At 44.5% G+C, this 19,214-nt stretch overlaps 1 protein-coding gene across 2 annotated transcripts in view; it reads left to right on the plus strand.

Annotated features, from left to right (window-relative positions):
• Nucleotides 1-19,214, plus strand: part of LOC136773232 (connectin-like) — a 173,735-nt gene that overhangs the window by 26,029 nt on the left and 128,492 nt on the right. Inside the window, exon 2 of one of the 2 annotated variants that reach the window (XM_066726727.1) lies at nt 4,716-4,836. The exons of the other annotated variant lie outside the window; for it this stretch is intronic. The gene's annotated coding sequence lies outside the window, so the exon portion shown is untranslated. The remainder of the gene's footprint in view (nt 1-4,715; nt 4,837-19,214) is intronic. 2 annotated transcript variants of the gene reach the window in all.

Below are 19,214 nucleotides of genomic sequence, written 5' to 3' on the forward strand. Positions count from 1 at the left end.
TTTTTCGTGGGAGGATAGAGTTGTGACCATGTACTATTTTAAGATAGTACATGTTCACTAAAAAGATATATATATATATATCTATCTATAGAACATTGAGACATATTATGGTCATATTATCAAGGCCATAATATCATGTCATATACGGTTGGCCTACCTATCATCCGAAATATAGTATAAAGTTCGATGATTGATAGGTCATAAAGTAGAGTAACGATCGTGGCCCATAAGTCGTATGTTAAATGGGTCTAACGAACTACGGCCTTCCGCGGCTCCCGAATATTCAAGTTGAATTTTCGGAAGAAGTCGGACCTTGGATCTGATTGGTGGTACCAATAGCTTAATCGGCTCCGCCAATTAGATTTAGCGTTACGAAAAGTTGGGGATAAGGGACCAACAGCTCGTTGCTGGTGTCTCCCGATTTTTGCGACACTCGTATCTTAGTCCTGAAGAGGATCAGACGTATTTTCGGCGACTCGTATCTTAGTCCTGAAGAGGATCAGACGTATTTTCGGCGACTCGTATCTTAGTTCTGAAAAGGATCAGACGCATTTTCGGCAACTCGTCTCTTAGTTCTGAAAAGGATCAGACGCATTTTCGGCAACTCGTTATTTAGTCCTGAAGAAGATCGGACGTGATTTTCGGCAACTCGTATTCCGGAAAAGACGTAGTGAATAACTGTGGAAGCTGCTCTGCTCTGCTCCTCGCTGCTCTGCTCTGCTCTGCTTCGACCTGCCCTGCTCATCTCGGCTCTACGCTGTCCTGCTCTGCTCTGCCCTGCTCTGCTCTGCTCCGATCTGCTCTGCCCTGCTCTGCTCTGCTCGACGCTACTCTGCTCTGCTCCGATCTGCTCTGCCCTGCTCTGCTCTGCTCGACGCTGCTCTGCGCTGTCCTGCTCTGCTCTGCTCGACGCTGCTCTGCGCTGTCCTGCTCTGCTCTGCCCTGCTCTGCTCTGCTCTGCTCCGATCTGCTCTGCTCCGATCTGCTCTGCTCTACTCCGATCTGCTCTGCTCAGCTCTGCTCGACGCCGCTCCGCTCTGCTCTGCTCTGCTTTGTCCTGCTCGGCCGTCGTTCTCCAGCTCCAACGGAAAAGGTTAGCGGGAGTCCCAGCTCCTAGAAATCCTTATATCACGAGTAAACTTCGGAAAACGCGCTTAATAGCCGTGAAATCATCAAAAACCACGAATTACGAGTTAAACATACTCCCAAAGTGCGTGGATTGGGAATTAGGGACATAAATGAGAAATTAGAACAATGGTCTAATATCGAGAAACTTTGAGATTCGCTAGTAATTCAAGGACACCGTCGTCTTTCGGTTTTCGGATATGAAATGTACATAGTTTTTATCTATAACTTACGTTAAGTCCTTTTATCGATTACCGTGTATATAATGTCGTATTAAAGTATTGTATTTTCCGAGAAATTGGTTATGCGCTTACAGTATAGTTGATGGGTCGAATTCGGGTATAAAGAGTGATCGGGATATTCGTTCAGTTTCGAATTTCAGTTACGTTTCGTACAGTTCGTCGCGTTTAACCAGGGGTGCATCCCGAGGTCGAATTCTCCCCGAAAGGAGCTACCTCGTTCGATCACCTCGTGGTCATACAGTTCGTTTTCTCGTCAGAAGGAACCCCGGAGGTGAATTCTCCCAGAAAGAGCTACTCCGTTCGGTTCTCTTCGCGAGAGTATAGTTTCGTTTAGTTAAAAGGTCGCAGGAGAAACACCTGCCTTGGGTAGGCCTTTATTTGATTAGTTAGTTGTTTAGTAAAGAAATTCGTTGGATTGATCCCGAGCACTCCGGAAAACCGTTTTCTACGCCATTTCGAGTTACAGTTTTGTAGAATACGAATAACGATCTATGCGCTATGAAGTCTGACAAATACAGCAATGTCTTTTTGGAAATATAGACACTTTATTATCGAATATAGTATGTAGTGATTTGACCCGAACTGCCAAATCCTTTTGCATTTTACGTTTCAGGAACTCACCCACTCTCCGCTTCCGCAATCCTACTCTTATATTCACTGAGCTAGTTGGCATTTTAGTTTGACGAATACAGTATTTTGCAGTCACTACAGTACAGTGGTTCTTTCGGGAACCTGGCGCCCAACTTACGTTACAGATTTTGATTTAGTTACAGCTTACGAATAGCTTAGGGTATGCCAAAATTTTTGTAGTGTAGCAGTATATATATACATAACGCGAGCGCGGTCCCGAGGAGGACGCGAATAAATTTCCTGATAATAACGTTTGTACTTATGTGGAGAGGGAATAAAGCGAGGTCGTAACACCACTATGTATACACGCGGATGAAAGAATTTTCAGGCTGCGAGTTGCGCAAATTCCGTTGAATCTCTCGTGCGAAAGAGGACTCGGCCGAAAATAGATTTTTCAAGCCACAAAGCGACGAGTTTCTGACGACTGCGAATTCGATCTGTTATGGTCACGAGTCGAAAATGAGCAGGGAAACGAGCTGGGATTACATTGAAAAGCGAAAATCTATGATTTAGTGGCAAAGATTTATCGATTTGCAAAGTATAGTTCATCCCGGATTTGTCGCTGGACGGCTTTGATCCGTATCTATGTTCATAGTATATCTCTCGATGGACACAGATCGCAGATACACATTGGCGGGCTCTTTTTACTCTCGTACTTATGTATTCAAGCAGGTATATTTCTGTTTTGCTAGCTGCTGTTGTAAAATCACATACACATATATTTATGTATGTGTACCAAGAGAAACCGGCGTATGTGAACATGAATATGGAAAACGATAAAGTAAGCAAAAGGAATACATGATCTATACTGCACGTTTCTCGAATTAATCGGTACCATCTATATATATATATATATATATATACAGATGACCTTAGAATATACCGTATGTATTTGTTAAAATTGCAGAAGAGTTATCAAGTTATGAATTAAAGGGAGAACCGATTGCTTATAGCAGTTACATGTAAAAGTATACGAAGCGAAAATCACTTTTGCGCTTCTCAAGATACGATATAAATTAGAGGTTAACACGTGAGATTGATTAATGACATTATGCTTAAAGTGCAAGCGATCGTTACGTATTTGCTTGTCCAATAAATTATCGAGGGCGTCGCGTGCTGCAAGTTATCTCGTAACAAAGTCTCCGCTGGGTTATCGATGGGTAACGCGCTGAATGCCTGGCAGCTGGAGTGACAAATTGTGACGTCATCGTGTGGGACGGGAACGGAAGTAGAAATTAGAAAGGTTTTCTCCGGGGGGAGGGGGGGGGGTGGAGATTGAGGGGGGGAGGGGTAAAACCCGAGGACGTATGGCGCTCATAGATGGATAGATAGATACAGGAGAGAAAGAACTATATATATACGTACAGGGCGTTATCCTGAATCATTGCTCCACAGGAGCATCGAGTAGCATAAAAGTTATTTATTGGAATGCAGTTAACTGGTAGGTAAGCCCACGCGTGTGTGTGTGTATCGGATATCCCTCCTGTGCTCTCTCGTTCACGATGGTCATGCGAAAACTCGTAGGAAAGATCGAGAAGGCGATCCTGTGGCACTCTTATATATATATATATACCTATACGTGTGTGTGTGTAGAGGCGCGGGCAGCCGGAAAGGGGCGCGCATGCACGTACGGGAAAAGAGCCGTTTCGAGAGGATCCACTCTCCAGCAAGGACCAAAAGTGGATCCTCGATTTATTGTATCGCCCCAGGCGCTTTCTCCAACATTATTATCCTGCGATGACGTAAGGCCAGGCGTTTTTCCAATTTCTCCAAAATCGACCTAAGTGCACCCAATGGATGTTTATCGCCAGTATTCCGCCATTTCCGCCCTTGCGACCTCCCTCCTCTCTCTAACACCTAATACTTACCTATTACCCCCATCTTCTCGACAAACGTATCAATTTTTGTAATAGAGAAAAAGAGGAGAAAAAATGCCTCTATTAAATTCCTTTGATTTATACTACATTGGCCAATTTCTGCGGCCCTCTCTGCACACTAAGATGTCCTCCAGCGTTTCTATCAGCGCGAAACTCGTGCAACGCAATGCCACCGTTCTATATATACATAACAGTTGTAATTTCTCGTATACGTCTATACATGTACGTGTATATATATAGAAGTACTATTTGTAGTTGTATCAATATTCATCAGAGTCATAATTGGATATTCTCCGTGAGCACCGATGTTGCCTCTGTCGAATAATAAGAGCGCGAATAGTTCCCAAATGGTCGCTCGCTGAATTCATCTGTGTGTAATTGGGCTAAATCATGCTTTCGTTTTGGATCAATATATTACTTGCGTTTGATCTCTGTGCGAATTATACATTTGTATATACTACATATAACTGCTACTGAAAATTTATAAACAGATATCACCCGACGCTTGTTTGTCAAGCTTGCTCTTTTTAAACGTTACACGACTCCCCCTGTAATATCGAGCTTTAAACCTGCTATCTGCACTCACGTACGTATACATATATAATATATACTATATATCTGGATTTGTTTGACTCTAAAATATAGATCCACCAAAGCGTGGATAATTACAGGGGTACTAATGCATTTTTACGGCTATTTTTACTCCCTCCTACGGGTTAATTACGTCACCAATAAAGCTCAAAGTACATTAGAGAAAGTAAGAACAATGAGTTGTACAAATTGACCCCATCTTAACCCAAGTTTACTGGTAAATTATGGAAACCCTCTCGCTTGCTTCCAGGTAGCTCGCTAATTTCTCTCCGACATTGGTCACACATACGTGCGCCCGCGCACACACGCACGCAGGATTGGACCGTTCTTTCCGGATATAATAATTGGACTACGCCAGGGCGAGATCCGAGGTGAGTGTGCACGAGTGCTGCTTCAAATCAATTTCAGAAACGAAGAAACACTATTATTTCTATGGGATTGATATATCGTCCGAGATTATTGGCGGCAAACGGGGAAAATTTCTCTATGGAATTATGCGTGATAAATGGAAATAGGATTTGAGTCGTTAGAGAGAGAGAGAGAGAGAGAGAGAGGGTGCTGAACGGGATGTAATTCTTGTTTGGCCACCCTTCCCATTTGATGCCATTTACCCATTTTCAGGATTGCGTCGATTTTGTTGGATGAGTTATTTGTCGTTTTCTCAAATGTGCGCGCGATGTCATCGCGAGGAAAAGCAGAGGCAAACGGGAAAAATAGAGTCGACCAACCGAGACATCTGGCGTCTGAGGAAATCTAATTTCTAAGCCCGATAGTCGCGGGCTCCCGCGCTAATTTCTTCTTTTGTAACTCGATAAAAATCGACTAGCGTAAAAGACATGCTATATCAGTCGCCCTCCTCTCTCTCTCTCTCTCTCTATCCTTAGTGGATTGTACATGCCCCATCGCTCATATATATGTATGTATGCTTTCCCTTGTATACAATCTGCCAGCAAGGGAGGAGCCATCATCTCCCTGATTTTTCCCAAATCCCATCCCCGCTTCGTCGGCTCCTTTTATCCTTGCAAAGTGAACCAGAAACTATCGCAACTCAGCAGACCCCCCCCCCCCCTTCTCCCCACTCTTACATTAGAGCCTCTCGGAAACTTTTCACAAAACTACCGCGTGCCTTATTATTCATGCACGTAATATATTTTAGTCAGTGATTTTCGCAACTCGTTCGAGTGAAAACGGTCAAAGATACGTCAGACGCGTGGAGCTTGGTAAAATAATTTACACGATATATTGAATTGGGAGAATCACTCTGGATGCCACTATAATTGGGCTCGTTAGAGGTAGAAACTTGTTTGGATAAATGGATAAGTCGATTGGTGAGTGGAAAAGTCAAAAGGTTAAGGTCCCGTCTGGCAATAGAATGGAAATGTGCTGGTATTAAGGAATGGCAGAGGGTATATATATATAGGTAATGGTGAATACGATGCGAGGAAGATCCTCCTTTGGTTCTTTCGAAGGATTTTCCTATCTCTTGATTGGAAATCGTTGTCCCTCTCTCTCTTTCCCTAAGAGAGGCGTTTCTTTGGCATCGGAGCTTTTTTTACTTTACACTTGGACATGATTTGGCCTTCCTCCTATATAGCATTCTGGGATTCCTTTTGGCCGATCCCATCCGTTTTTCTCCTCGATTTCTTCCTTGCACGCTCTCTCGTTACTATCTATATACACTCGAAGAAACTTTCCTTTCGAGATGCTACATATATATATATACGCGCGTACATATAGCTAGAGGGAAGAGGTTGCTGGCTGAAGAAGAAGCAAGCTTGGTTTGGCTCGGTTCGGCTCGGCTCGGCTCGGCCACGCTGACTCTCTCTCTCCTCGCTCGAGGGTTATTGGGAATTTGCGCTGAAAGAAGCGTAAGACGAGCAGAGAGCGGGTGGGCGCGCGCTCGCGCGAGCGAGGGAACGCAAACCGATGGGCAAAAGAGACTCGATCCTAGCTCCAGCTTCAGTTCCAGTAAGCCTGGCTACAGTTCGCATCGGGTCAAACGGAGTAGGGGATAAGCGATCCCGAGAGCAGAAAAGATTACGGATGTTTCAACCTATTTGTCTGCTTCAGTCCGGGTCAAAGCTTCGGTGTACAGAGACGGCACAGGTTGCCTCGCTCTTATTCTGGACCATCAATGAACCCAGACCAAGCAAGCAGCCAGCAACAACATCTTTCAACCAATCCCTGACAGCTTCCACTTATCCCTCTCAAAACTTCAACCGGAGAAACTATTATGCTCCTTTGCTATGCAACTTTCTCTCTGCATGCATATTCTCCTCCTCGCGTCTATTATTATTCTTATCATTATTGGGAGCACGTACAATATTATATATAGGACGTACGATACACGGGAACAAGCGGAAGTACTTTATAATTCTCCGATTACAGTGGAATATGTAATTCTCAAGGACAACTGCTATGCAGCGATCGACCATTTCCTTACGAGTATATAATATCTTTTCAACGATATATCTTTATAGAGATATACATATATATTGCGCAGAATTGATAGGTCGAAATTATATAACCGTTATGTTATACGATTGTTAATAAATGAATTATCGAAACGCGAATGGCGCCTTTGTACAATGCGGCAAATCTGCCTTTTCTTGCGTTAATCCCGGGACAAGCGTTAATTACATTACATTATTGCAATGCTTGCATGGTCGATAGGATCTCCGCACCCCGGATGACTAGCTGCGTACTACGTGCACGTTCAAAAGCACGCCAAAAATTCCATTTGGATGAAAAGCAAGTTATGAGATAAATTGACGATATATAGATATATACCTATAGTCTCTGTCAATAAATTAATCATATCGTGCAAAAGTTTCACGATTGGTATTATTGTACACAGGTTTTACTCCCATTGGAGCAAAAACTGGTAGCAGCCACTGGAACACGTCAGGATAATATTCCATTTGATATGTCGAATCGTGTATGCAATCCATTTCAATTATAGAATTCCAGCTTGTTGAATTGCAAATTTTTCCCAATAACCGTGCTCATTAAATGAATTTCAATTTTTTGTTTTCCTCCCTTCCTCTTCGTTGCTTTATAGTATAATGCAGGGAAAATTCTAATTTATAACAATTTGGTATATCCTCGGCAATATGTAAATGCGCTTTAAGTTATTCTGTATCGCTTATTATACCTTACGTGCACATAGTAGATCGGTAATAATACGGTTAGATAATTTCCACCTGAATAGGGCGCGTGACCTTATTGCGAACTAAAACCCAATTTATGCAATACGCATCTATAGCGCGTGCCAGTGTGTGTGAGAGAGAGAGAGAGAGATGGAGCTACAAAATCTCGGAAGCTCAAAGAATCCATAAAACAGGCGTTGCAATTCAGATAGCGGCCAAGGGTGAACTGGAGCGATAAGGTCAGATAAAACTATATATCCACCGAAGAAAGATTTTTGCCTTATGGCAACACTTTGTATAATCGTTTCAGTGAACCCCTTTGAAAAAAAAGAGAATATATATATATACTTGTATTAATTCTTTTTTCGCGACGTTCCTCACACAGAACGCTTCGCCTTGTCTAGAAAATAAATAAATACTTGAGCTCTACATCATGTGTGTACAAAGTACAAGCAGAGGATGCAAAGATGAATTTTGTTGAAAGCAGATAAGAGTTATTGTTTATATCTATAAAAACATAAGAATTAAGTCTTTGTAGTACATTATCGAGTGAAAATATTGCCATGGAAGCTCATGACTCGCAGACATAAGCAGTATAAAAAGGGGACGAAGGGGGGAGGAGCAGGAAGAGACAGGAAGAGGCTGAGAGATGGGGTGGAAAATCCCCTGCGAAGTAGCGTAAAATCGTGGATGAAGACTCGCACGTGCTTTGATGGAAACGCAGGAAAGCAATAGGGTATATGTATGTGATAGTGAGGGGTAGGCAGGAGGCAGGAAGCAGACTGCAGGCCAGCAGGAGACGCAGCAGGATGAAAACGATGGGACTTGTTAGATGCTCGGCGGAATCCTGGCCGCGGGCAAGCCAATGAATCTCTGCGTATCATCGGGGAACGGACGCGCGTATATGCGTATACGGGACAGAAAAGAGCCCCTAGGCCGATCTGCCAAAGCTTCCAACTTCGAGTCCTTCGGCAATGCTTTAAGAAGACTGCGGACTATAACCTTCCCCAGGAAATGGAAAAGACTTCTCGCACACATTATTTTTTTGCAGAAGCCCTTTTAATCCCTCTCCGCAATGAGTGAGGCCGGACGACTAGATTTACCCTAGGCAAACTGCAATAAAACAGCTGAATTTCTTCTGCTTCCTCGTTTCCTCCGTATAAATGAAGATAAAGAAAATGCGTCCAGCAATATCTATAAAAATAACTGTGAACAAGAAAAATATTTCTTTTATCTCGAGGTATATAAGAAGAGGAGGACACGCATTGGAGAGTTTCCATCGGTGGATGAAGTTCGCGTCATAAAACTGTAGGTATCTTCGAGATGGAGGAGAGAGAGAGAGAGAGAGGTGTAGCAGAGCAGGTTGGTTTTTGGAGCGAAAGGAAGGAAAAGGGACGGAGAATATAGCGAGGGATGGAATCTCGCGTCCTTAAAAGAGGGTTGCTGGAGCAAGCCTTTATCGAGGACGCGAACTTGGACGTAGGAGAGGGTTCGTAGAAAAATCAATTTGTCGTAACGTTGATGCCCTTTGAGATCACTTAGCGAGAATTCCGCGAGGCGGCTGACTATTCTTCGTGGGAGACCTCGTTTCTACATATGTATGTGTGTGTGTGTGGTATAGAGAGCCTCGGGTACAGACGCTCTTTTCCTTAATGGGGCACGAAAAGAGGGTGCCACCATGTACGGGGTAGCCAATCCAGCTACCGACTAATGTCTTTGTCATGTTGACTGTCGACAAATCGCCCCTTCGGCCCTCCCACGATTTCTCTCATCTCTCTCTCTCTCTCTATGATGGTATATAACGAAACCTCCAATCACTGTACTTTGCCCTGTATAAGAAGTACACAAATCCAGCTGTGTCTAGAATATATAAAAGCATTCGCAGCTCGTACAGCAGCAGAGTACTCTGGATAAATAATCGTGGAACCACGCGGAGGGTTGAAAGAGTGCATGAAAATTAATTGAAACTTATTCCTAATATTATTCCAATGATACAAATAGTACGGGTCCTTTGAGAAATATTTTAGCAAGACCGATGCGATGTTAAAAAAGCGAGCCCCGCCATTTCGTGTAAAAGGGCCTCGACATATTCTTGTCGCTGAGGCGTGACTAACGGGGAAGCGACAGCGAGTAGCGTGACTTTTCGCTTGACAGTCGATTAATCTTGTTGCGAGGACGAGACGTTGCCAGCCATTCTCCGACCAATGACCAGATAATCCGATAATAGACCACGGGGAAAGATAAAATATCAAAAGCGTTTTGTATATATATATATGTGTGTATATATAATTCGTTGAAAATGTGTTTGCTCGAAATCACGAGTCGATTGTCGAAGCGTGGCGTGCCGATGGGAAGCGCATCGGCAGCAGGAAGGAGCAGAGGGAAAGAGGACTAAAGGATTTGGCGGAACATTGGAAAAGCGCCGCGAGCTAGAAAGCAACTTTCCCTCCCCACGCCTTCGGGAAATCAGCAGACGCCGCAGCGATCATGCGGGGGTGAAATCAGATCCCTCCCCCCCCCTCTCCCCTTCCCTCCACCTAGGTCCTTTAAAGTCCGTGAAATGGTCCCCCATCGTTCTTCCTGGCGATTCCCACTTTGCGGACGACTCCGCGAACAATCCCAGACTTCCTCACCAATTTCTCTCCCCCCTCTTTCCTCTGGACAAAAATAATCTTTTTCTCATGCCCAAACGACCGTGACTACGCTCACCGACGGCACACACACACACACAGCCACTATCTAATATCAATTATTCCAGCCTTCTAACGACCGAGGCACGAAAACCTCCGTGTTTCTTCATGGATTAATTATTATCTCATTACGGCGTGTTGACCGAAAAAAAGAATTCTTTCGTAGCGGCGCGTCTTTTTACAGAACTCGCTTGGAAGATTACGATTTATTAACAGGGATTTATATTTGCTAGGCTGTATTTTTCTCTTCGTGGAAAATCAAACACAGCGAGTCGGTACAGCTGGCTTTATTTCCTCTTTAAACAAGCTCGGCAGTTTCTCTCGTTTTGTGAGAGACAAGATGAGCGGGTAGGGGGGGGGGGGTGGAAGGAGCTCATCGTCGAGTCCTCATTAAGGAGAGCTTATATTGTTAAAGAAAATTGATGGTTCCGCAGGAGGAACTAGAGAGAGAGAGAGAGAGAGAGAACGCGTTAAGCAACGTTACGTTTACTTTAATTTAATCATCGCTATATACACGTACAATACACGCCGTCGCGACAAAACTGATCCGAACGGCACTGAAGAAATGCACCTTTTCAATTGTCGCCGCGGGCAGTGATAATTGCACGGCAAGGATCTCTCGGTGATTAACGATCTAAAATTGTGCAGCTGCTGGAAGGTCAGAGCAGCGACAGATTTTCCCTGGCGTCGAGCTGAAATCCTGCAGCAGCAACGCCCGATGGAATGAGGGATCGATCCGGCCCGTGACGCGGAAGCTAAGCTATCGCAGGTGTCTCTTAAGCGCGACTAAATTGTCCACCTGTCGAGCAACAACTGTCACACTTGGCAGAAGATCAGCAAAACGTCGATACTCCCTTGGAACGATGAACCGTTCAAACTTGCAATCTTGGAAAGGCACGGATCGATGAGAAATAAACTTTTCTTTTTATGTAGATCAAAGCAATCTTGTTACTTGGAGCTAATCCAATATACAGCATTTCTATATATACCGCTGTATTTCTCCCTTTTCATAGTATTACTATCGAAAATTTTAGTGCTATATGGGTCTCGAAGTTATCAATTACGAAATAAGGTCAAATTTATTATTCGAAACATTCATCGAATAAAATTGTTTAGCGAGATTTCGATACATGTATTTGTTACTTGGTATTTGCGGAAAGTTCTTTGTCCACTCGTCATAAGTATACTAGTATACAAGGAACAGCTGTCTTCGATTAGTACACGAATGAAAATTGCTGTATATATAGTAGAACAGAGAGGCTACTTTCTCTTTTCATTCAGGCAATTTTCAATAAACTTTTATTCTCTCCCCTGTCATCTTTTTTTAGCACGTAACGCGTATTTTTACATGGCACTGACAGCCGGTGGCTAGAAAGTAGCTCTATAATGCGAATGGGCGTGGGCGAGTGTGCCTGAGGTTAGTCCGACGGGCAGCTCGCTCCACTCCAAGCATTATGGAAACTAGTATGTATTTCATTGACCCTATCTATTTTCATATTTAAAAGCGTGGCCAGGTGCGAAGCCTATTTCTACCGGATCGAATATTTGTCGTCGGATCGTGCGTCGCGTGACACAGAAATTCATAACTTAAATATGAAGTACGTGGAATACCGAGCTCTGTACGATCCATATTTGCACGTAACTCGTATGCCATGTGCATCCTTCAAACATGCGCTGGTACAACCACGGGATATGTACTTTGCGTGCTTTCATCGTTTCATTAAATTTCCCGCCGCTTCTTTTTTACGTGCAGAGCGCTGTCCGCAGATTTCAACGAGGAGCAAACAGCACATATATATATAGCCATACAAACCGTAGTACACATATATTTGTCCTTTGTTAAAAGATTTCATTTAAAACCTCTATAGAGATGACAATGCTATATGCGTAAACGATGTTGAACGCTGGCCAATCGGGACCGAGCGCTACAACGATTAAGTAAAACGGCGTCGAGGACCAAACACTGCGAACGAGAGAGAGAGAGAGAGAGAGAGAGAGAGAGAGAAGAGAAGAGAAAAATTGTTAGAGAGCCTGTACAGTGATAACAAATGATCGATCGCCAAGTGATCTTGCGGAGAGAGAGAGAGAGAGGAGCTTTGAAGAGTGTGAGACTAGCGAGAGTCGATTTAATTGGATTTTTCGCGTGTGTGTGAGGGATGATTGGTAAGCAACCGCGCGCGGCAAAGGAAAATTGACCGATAGCGGCAAACTGCGGGGGATGGATCGGGAACCGGGGATGTTTGCCAGAGAAGTGCAAATATGGCGGCGGAGAAAGGAAGCTGCTAACGGGGATCGAGATTCGGTGTGGTGTAGGTATACAGTGCAGAGCGGGAGTATGGGCACAGATATATAGGTGGTAGAAGCTTTGGTTAGCGGTGTATGTGGAGCGAGGATAAAAAGCGCGCGCCTCGCGTCGCAGCAGCGCGCGTTACCGGCTGTAGCGAATTATTCTTGGTGCTGGCGCGTTAATTAATTCGACGGTGATGATGCATCGCCCAGCCACGGATTCCTCGCGCAGTCTCTACCTGTATGCATGTATATACTTGCATTATGCGATGTATACGTGACATAAACAAACAAGGAGGTTTGTTGTAACAGGCGTTAACTCGAACAACAACAGAGGGCACACGGCGCTGAGCTGCAAAAGCCGCGGCCCGTTGCCAGGCTCCAACTGTTTTTCGACAACATTCGCCTAAAACTCTCCCGAGAACCGAGGTAAACACAGGGATTAAAACTGTTGCGAGAAAACATATGCACCGCACGATGAAGCGTGGAGACCGAACAATGGTGTTTCGGAAAGGCACTCGAAGGTCATTTTGATATTTCCGTGTTTGCGATATAATATTGTTTCTGTCTCGGTATACTGTGTACCGTGAATCTACGCGTCTAGAGAGTTTATTTGGCGATACGCGCAAACAGTCTGCGTAGCCGCGGTAAAAAGCGTTAGCACCACACACACGCGGGATGACAGCGCCGCGGTGAAAGTTTGCGGAACTGATTCGTTCGCGTTTCGCTGTCACGCCGTGTCGTGTCGCTCCTAGTCGTGCGCTCGTAGGCAGCACACTGATACATATCTCAGTGCTATGTGCTATTACGAAATTGCTAACGCCAACTGGCAATACAACGACATTGCACAATGCCGCTCCTCTCCTATTAGCGGCTCGATGATAACTCAAACTTACTGCCGCGCGAGATTATACTTATACCCCAAGATCGGTATCGCGCTCAGGCTACTCCCACCTTGCTAAACAAGCCGTATTAGTCGCCACTAGATACGAGATACCGCGTATTATATAGCTCGAGCATAAAACCGCCCCCCGATTTCGCTCAAACCTTATAAATATATAGCACGCGCGAAACCTCTAACGACCCAGAGCCGATATGTTAATCGATATTTCGCTATTGCGAATAATACTTAATATATATTATATATATATATATATAGTTTCAATATTCGGTCGCGCGCTAATAGCTCGTTAAATTCAATCTGTAATTGAACCGCGCGCGGCAAAACGCTTTCCATCAAATCTGACGTAGCGCGATGATTATCTCGATTCGCACGGGATTTTTGCATGGGTTTGTGCGAGCAGAGATGTGGCCCCGACTTTTCCCACCGTTCTCTCTACATATACGTGTACTGTACAGTGTATGGATATATGGAAATTGGTCGTTGGATCGGTTTTGGGAATTTCGCGCGGACAGCAGGGAAATTTGGAAAATATTACAAACTCGTAACTCGTTAATACGCAAAACCACACCGCGGATGCGAACACACTGCGGTTCCCGTAAACTATGCGTCGCGTACTCCCCAACCCTCGTGCCCCTCCAGCGGGAGAGAAGCGTCGGTTGGACTTGGCCCGCTTCTTCATCAGCTTTGTTACTCTTGTACCTTTGGGGGCTGCTTTTCTCTCCTCTTGCTTTTCCGTCCGTTTCAATCTCGCGGAAACTCTTCTTTCCTCTCTCTCTCTCTCTCTCGTGCGCATGCGCACTGCACTACTGGCATACGAGTAGCACACCGCGGCACACGTTCCTATTTCGCTTCATTTGCGTTCGCCCAGGATCCATTATTTCAGCGACACAACGGTCGGGCCGCCGCGTCATGCCGTGCTGCCCGCTGTTATCCCGACGGACCAACGCTTCATTCCTCCCTCGCTCAATTTCTACGTGCCTTGTACTCTTTATATTGTACAAGCCTCGCGCCCAAAAATTAACTACACACACACACACACACACACACTGGTAATTTATTATTCTCCCCTCCGTTGGGCAACGATTTTATTCTAACTAACCATGTGGCACAGAAGAACGTGGCCTCTTTAATCCTCGCTTCAGCTTCATCCTTAAACAGCGATTCTCCTGTTCGACGCACGATAAAATTTTGATTATTCTTCCGCACCGCTGTATATGTATAGATAGCCTAGCGCCTGTGATTTTTCTCGAGCTTCTCGCCGTTTCGAGTCGCAACGGGCAAGCGGCTTCGGCAGCGGGACTTTGCGTAAAATTTTAATCCGCGCGCGCGGGCGGGAAATGCACGCACGTCGGAGTGTGTTTGGCTCGGTAGTATGCTGCAGCAGCGGGAAGGGTAATTAATAGTTTGTGCGAAAAACGCAAACAAACAGAGAGCGGTGGTTCGTTCGGTGAAGCGGCTTATTCGTGAATTACGAAGCGGAGTGATTTAACGCGAACGAGTTCGAAGGATTTAATTTCCGGGCATTCACTTAACGAGGCCGTGGCGCCGACACCCTGCGAGAGAGCTAGCTTTTCTCTGCCACCGCCCCGCCCCCGCTCCTTCCTTCCTTCCTTCCGGCCATTTTCTTTTCGCTTCTCGGCTTCTTAGTCGATCGGTATAAATAGGTCCAATGAATTAATTGATCCCGAGTTCCCGACTAAAGAGTACCCGCGTCGCACGAGCCGCACCATCCACCATCCGTGTGTTGCTGCGCCTTCCTTTCGATCAATCTTCCATCATGCTCGATCGAAAGCCCGAAAAAACACGCAACCTTCGTCGATTATTCTGCAGAAAATTGACGTCGAAACTTATGCTCGTACGTTCATTCAAACACGTGCTTTTAGTCCTATATATGCTGCACTCTCTCTTTTGTCAAGTGAGGGATTGTGAAATCGTATATGTACATATGTATATATGTATGTAGAGAGGGAGAGAGTCTTGAAATTGCAATTGTTTTTTCAAGAGGAATCGATCGTTGAGATTGGCAGAGTAGTGGAGTATTTGCGAGGCAAAGAAGTGAATGGGGAGGGGTTTGCCGATGGTTAAAAAGTAACAAGCGAGTCGGAACAGAAATAGGCGGCGGCGGCGGCGGCGGCGGCGGCGGCAGGGGCGGGCGGATGGAGGAGAGGGTTGGGCCCGCTGACACTTATCGGGAGTAACGAAGACGAAGGAGGCCTGGCCTGGCTGCCTGCTTGGCTGTGCCTTCTGGCTGCAGGAAGCCAATTTTCGTTAGCGCCGGATAGTCCGACGGAAAATGGATCGTAATTACGTTTAATTAACTCGACTCCCTGACAATGCGTGGAGAGATTGCCGCCGCGCGCGTTTATCCTTCGATATATATATATATATATATAGTATACTTCGCGCGCCCTTCTGACCTGCTTCATTCAACCTGGGCGCTCCGAGCCAACACCTAAAAACTCTGAAAGTACACTCATCAATTTCCCTTTTCCAACGCTTCCTCTCACTATATATACTACCACAGGTAAAATTACGTCAGTTGCCGAGCTTGCTCGTCTCAGCCATTTCCACCTTATTCCCTATATACATATATATACACGTATTACGCTCTATTACCACATTGGAGCAAATTGAAAAAAGACCAACTTGCAAACTCTTCGAGCCTTAATTGACTTTCAATATTTATCACTCATTTTTTGCACCAATATTATATATCTACACAGCATACTCTTCGTTCTTCTTGCAAAATATTCACCAAGAGTATCACAAGTTTTTTTTAGAGGAAATTTGTCGAACACGATATTAAATTGATCTGGGCAATGTATTTAATGAAAGCTAGTTTTGTAGAGAGCTGTTAAAGAAACGGGAGGTATATCTATATAGATAGGGGAATTTAAACGTTTAGTGAGTTAAAATGATCGCGAATTGGCAAAAAGTTGGGATAAAAAGTAAGGAAGGAGAGAAAGAAGGAAAGAAAAGTCTCGTCTAATCGTGAAAACGAGCGTGTGGATAAAGGCTGTGCATTAAGTTGAAGTGCGAGTTGTATGGGAGAAGTTGGCGTCGGTATGTCGGGGCGTCGGGACGGTTACAACTTTCCAACTGTATATAGTATGTTGGCCAACGTAGCTAAGTAGGGACCTATGGGAGAAAAGAACTGGCCGAAGGCGCCGGAGCGAACATGAAAAAGAACAAGAGAGAGGAAAGAGGGAGAAAGAGACGGACAAGAAATAAGTTGCCAGGGAAGTTTTGCGTGATTTTGTAGAAAACGATGAATGATGCTCTATTGACAGAAATAAACCGCTGTGCACTTGGTAGGAAAATAATAGGGAACCGATGCATTAATGCTTTATCATCGACAGGGGCCACGTAGGGTCTGTTATAATACTCACCCCTCTTTATACATATATGTATATATATATATATATATATTATACTCTGTTATACCGCACATCGCTCTCTCTCTCCCCCTCCACCCCTAAAGACCGTAGGATCCGAGAACCCTAGCGCGAAACACTCGACTATTACCACGCACAAATTATTTTCCCCTTTTCGCATCGCACCACCGTCCAGTGGTTGCATGAACATGCGCTGAAAAAATGTGATTTCTCATGGTTGCCGAAGCTCCTGACGTTCTCCATGTAAATTCGAATAAAAGCTCAACCGTTTTTCTCGGATAATAGGAGCGTAATCGAAAGTAGATCTGGGCCCGGAGAAAAACTGGCGCCATAAGTTTTTCCGTCTCTGCAAAAGGGAGTAGCGGGGCTTTAAAGTAGCAGAGAGCGCGTTAATCGTCCCGAAAGAGGGAATCCTCCGGTTAAAATATTCTCTGGCAAACACGCTCCTCTTCCTCCTCCCCCATACAGCACGCGAATCTTTGTCATTGAGAAAAGCGCACGCGGTATACGCCGCAGGCTAAGTAAATCCCAAGCTTTATTTGCTTTATTATAATATAGAAAATGTAAGGAAAACAAGGCGTTAATTAATATCTCTTGGGGTTAATGATAGTTTATGTGGCTTTGGGGACGGAAATGGGAAAAGGACACGAGAGGAGGTAGAGAATATACGCGAGCGCGTTTCGTCTGCTTGCTGAAAAGAAGAGCGATTTTCCGAGGGCGGAGGGTGGGGGGGGGGGGGGTGGGTAGTAGCGTGGCTGAACGAGAGGGTAAAAAGAGTCCGAGTCGAGGAAGAAAGAAAAAAGGGGCGCGCACGCGAGATAGGGGAGGGCAGAAATTTCGTCGCGCGAGAGTTAGCAGGCTGAAGAAGCTTGGAGCGGTTTTCATGGAGAATGTGACGTCATTGACGAGAATGGCCAAATCGACGCGTATATGTATATATACGTAGCTTGTGCTCGCGAATAGAGGAGAGGAACCGCGCGCTCAACCTACTTTATTAATGTTTGAACAACGGAGGCGAGGGCTTCCAGTCTTCCACGTCTCTCTCATCCCAGTCCTTCGTCTTCTCTCTGTAGTGCTATATATATACATATATAGTATATCCACTCTCTTCGCGCGGTACTCCTCCTTCTCCTCCTCGGTGTGAAAGCGGCGCGCCACCCCGGCCCGGTGGCTTGCTTCCCTGAGACTGGCAGAGATGCACGACACATCACCCATTATGCTTCAATAATAAAACAACATCGGTTCTCCCCTCCTACCGAATCCAGTAATTTGTTTACCCTCAATTTTCTTAACAAAATATCAACTCCGGTCCCACTCTGCGCCGGAAATCGCTAATTAAACAAACCCCGCAATTATACAGTGTTTTAGAACGAATGAAAACTCTTGGCAACCAATGTATTTTTCTTGAAAGAAAGGAAAATAACGAAGGTTCGCGTTTGAATAACGCACGAGAGTTTTCGCATGATACTTTTGTATTAAAAGCTAGGACGACGACGACGACGACGACCACTACGACTACGATAGTGATAAAAATGAATCATCGTATTGAAAGCATACATATAATTTTAAGATTACGAGAGTTCGGAGGAGGCGATTTATAGATGAGAATAAGGGCTACTCCGCTTATATATTTATATGCCAGTCTGAATTACGCGCATACTGCATATAACGACATCGATTAAATTTGTGGATCGATTCGTTAGAAATTTTTTCCTTTCTTTTTGTTTTTATCACGTCCTGCCTGGCAGCGACTGCATGTTACTCCGTACCAACTGGTACATTCTCGATGGATTGGCTACGTGCAGCGAGTATTGGCCGATGCGACATCACGTTCGCAAAAAGCCCAACAGCTCCAGGATACGTTAACCCAATAAACTACATTGTTTGAATAAAATCTCAAGCTCCCTATATATGTATATGTATATGTGTATACGTATGCTATCTATACAGGTTATCTCACATCTCTCGCAATCTCTCTCTCTCTTCTTAAGATATATATATATATATATATATATATATATATTATATACTTTAATAGCTTTATCAACCGTGGAATTTTTAGCATGATCGGATATTTTAATTTAGCCTGTACAATAGCCTTTGATGAAATATCTCTCTACTAACCTGTACAGGAGAAAATTCCAAGATCCTTATACTTGTACTTACGTAGAATGCTTATCGGATATCTTAAATTAGTTTCAGCGCTCCTGTCGCATACAGAGCGTAGTATTTTACTTATCCTTCACAATTTTCTATTACCGAGCTAATAAGCTCTCGTTTCTTGGGAGAAGCTTGTCAATATCGATATACAGATACGCAATGATG

The sequence above is a fragment of the Prorops nasuta genome, unplaced genomic scaffold, assembly GCF_024137725.1.
Source record: "Prorops nasuta isolate Cenicafe-Biocafe unplaced genomic scaffold, Cenicafe_Pnas_1.2 PNAS00005, whole genome shotgun sequence".
Classification (NCBI taxonomy): domain Eukaryota; kingdom Metazoa; phylum Arthropoda; class Insecta; order Hymenoptera; family Bethylidae; genus Prorops; species Prorops nasuta.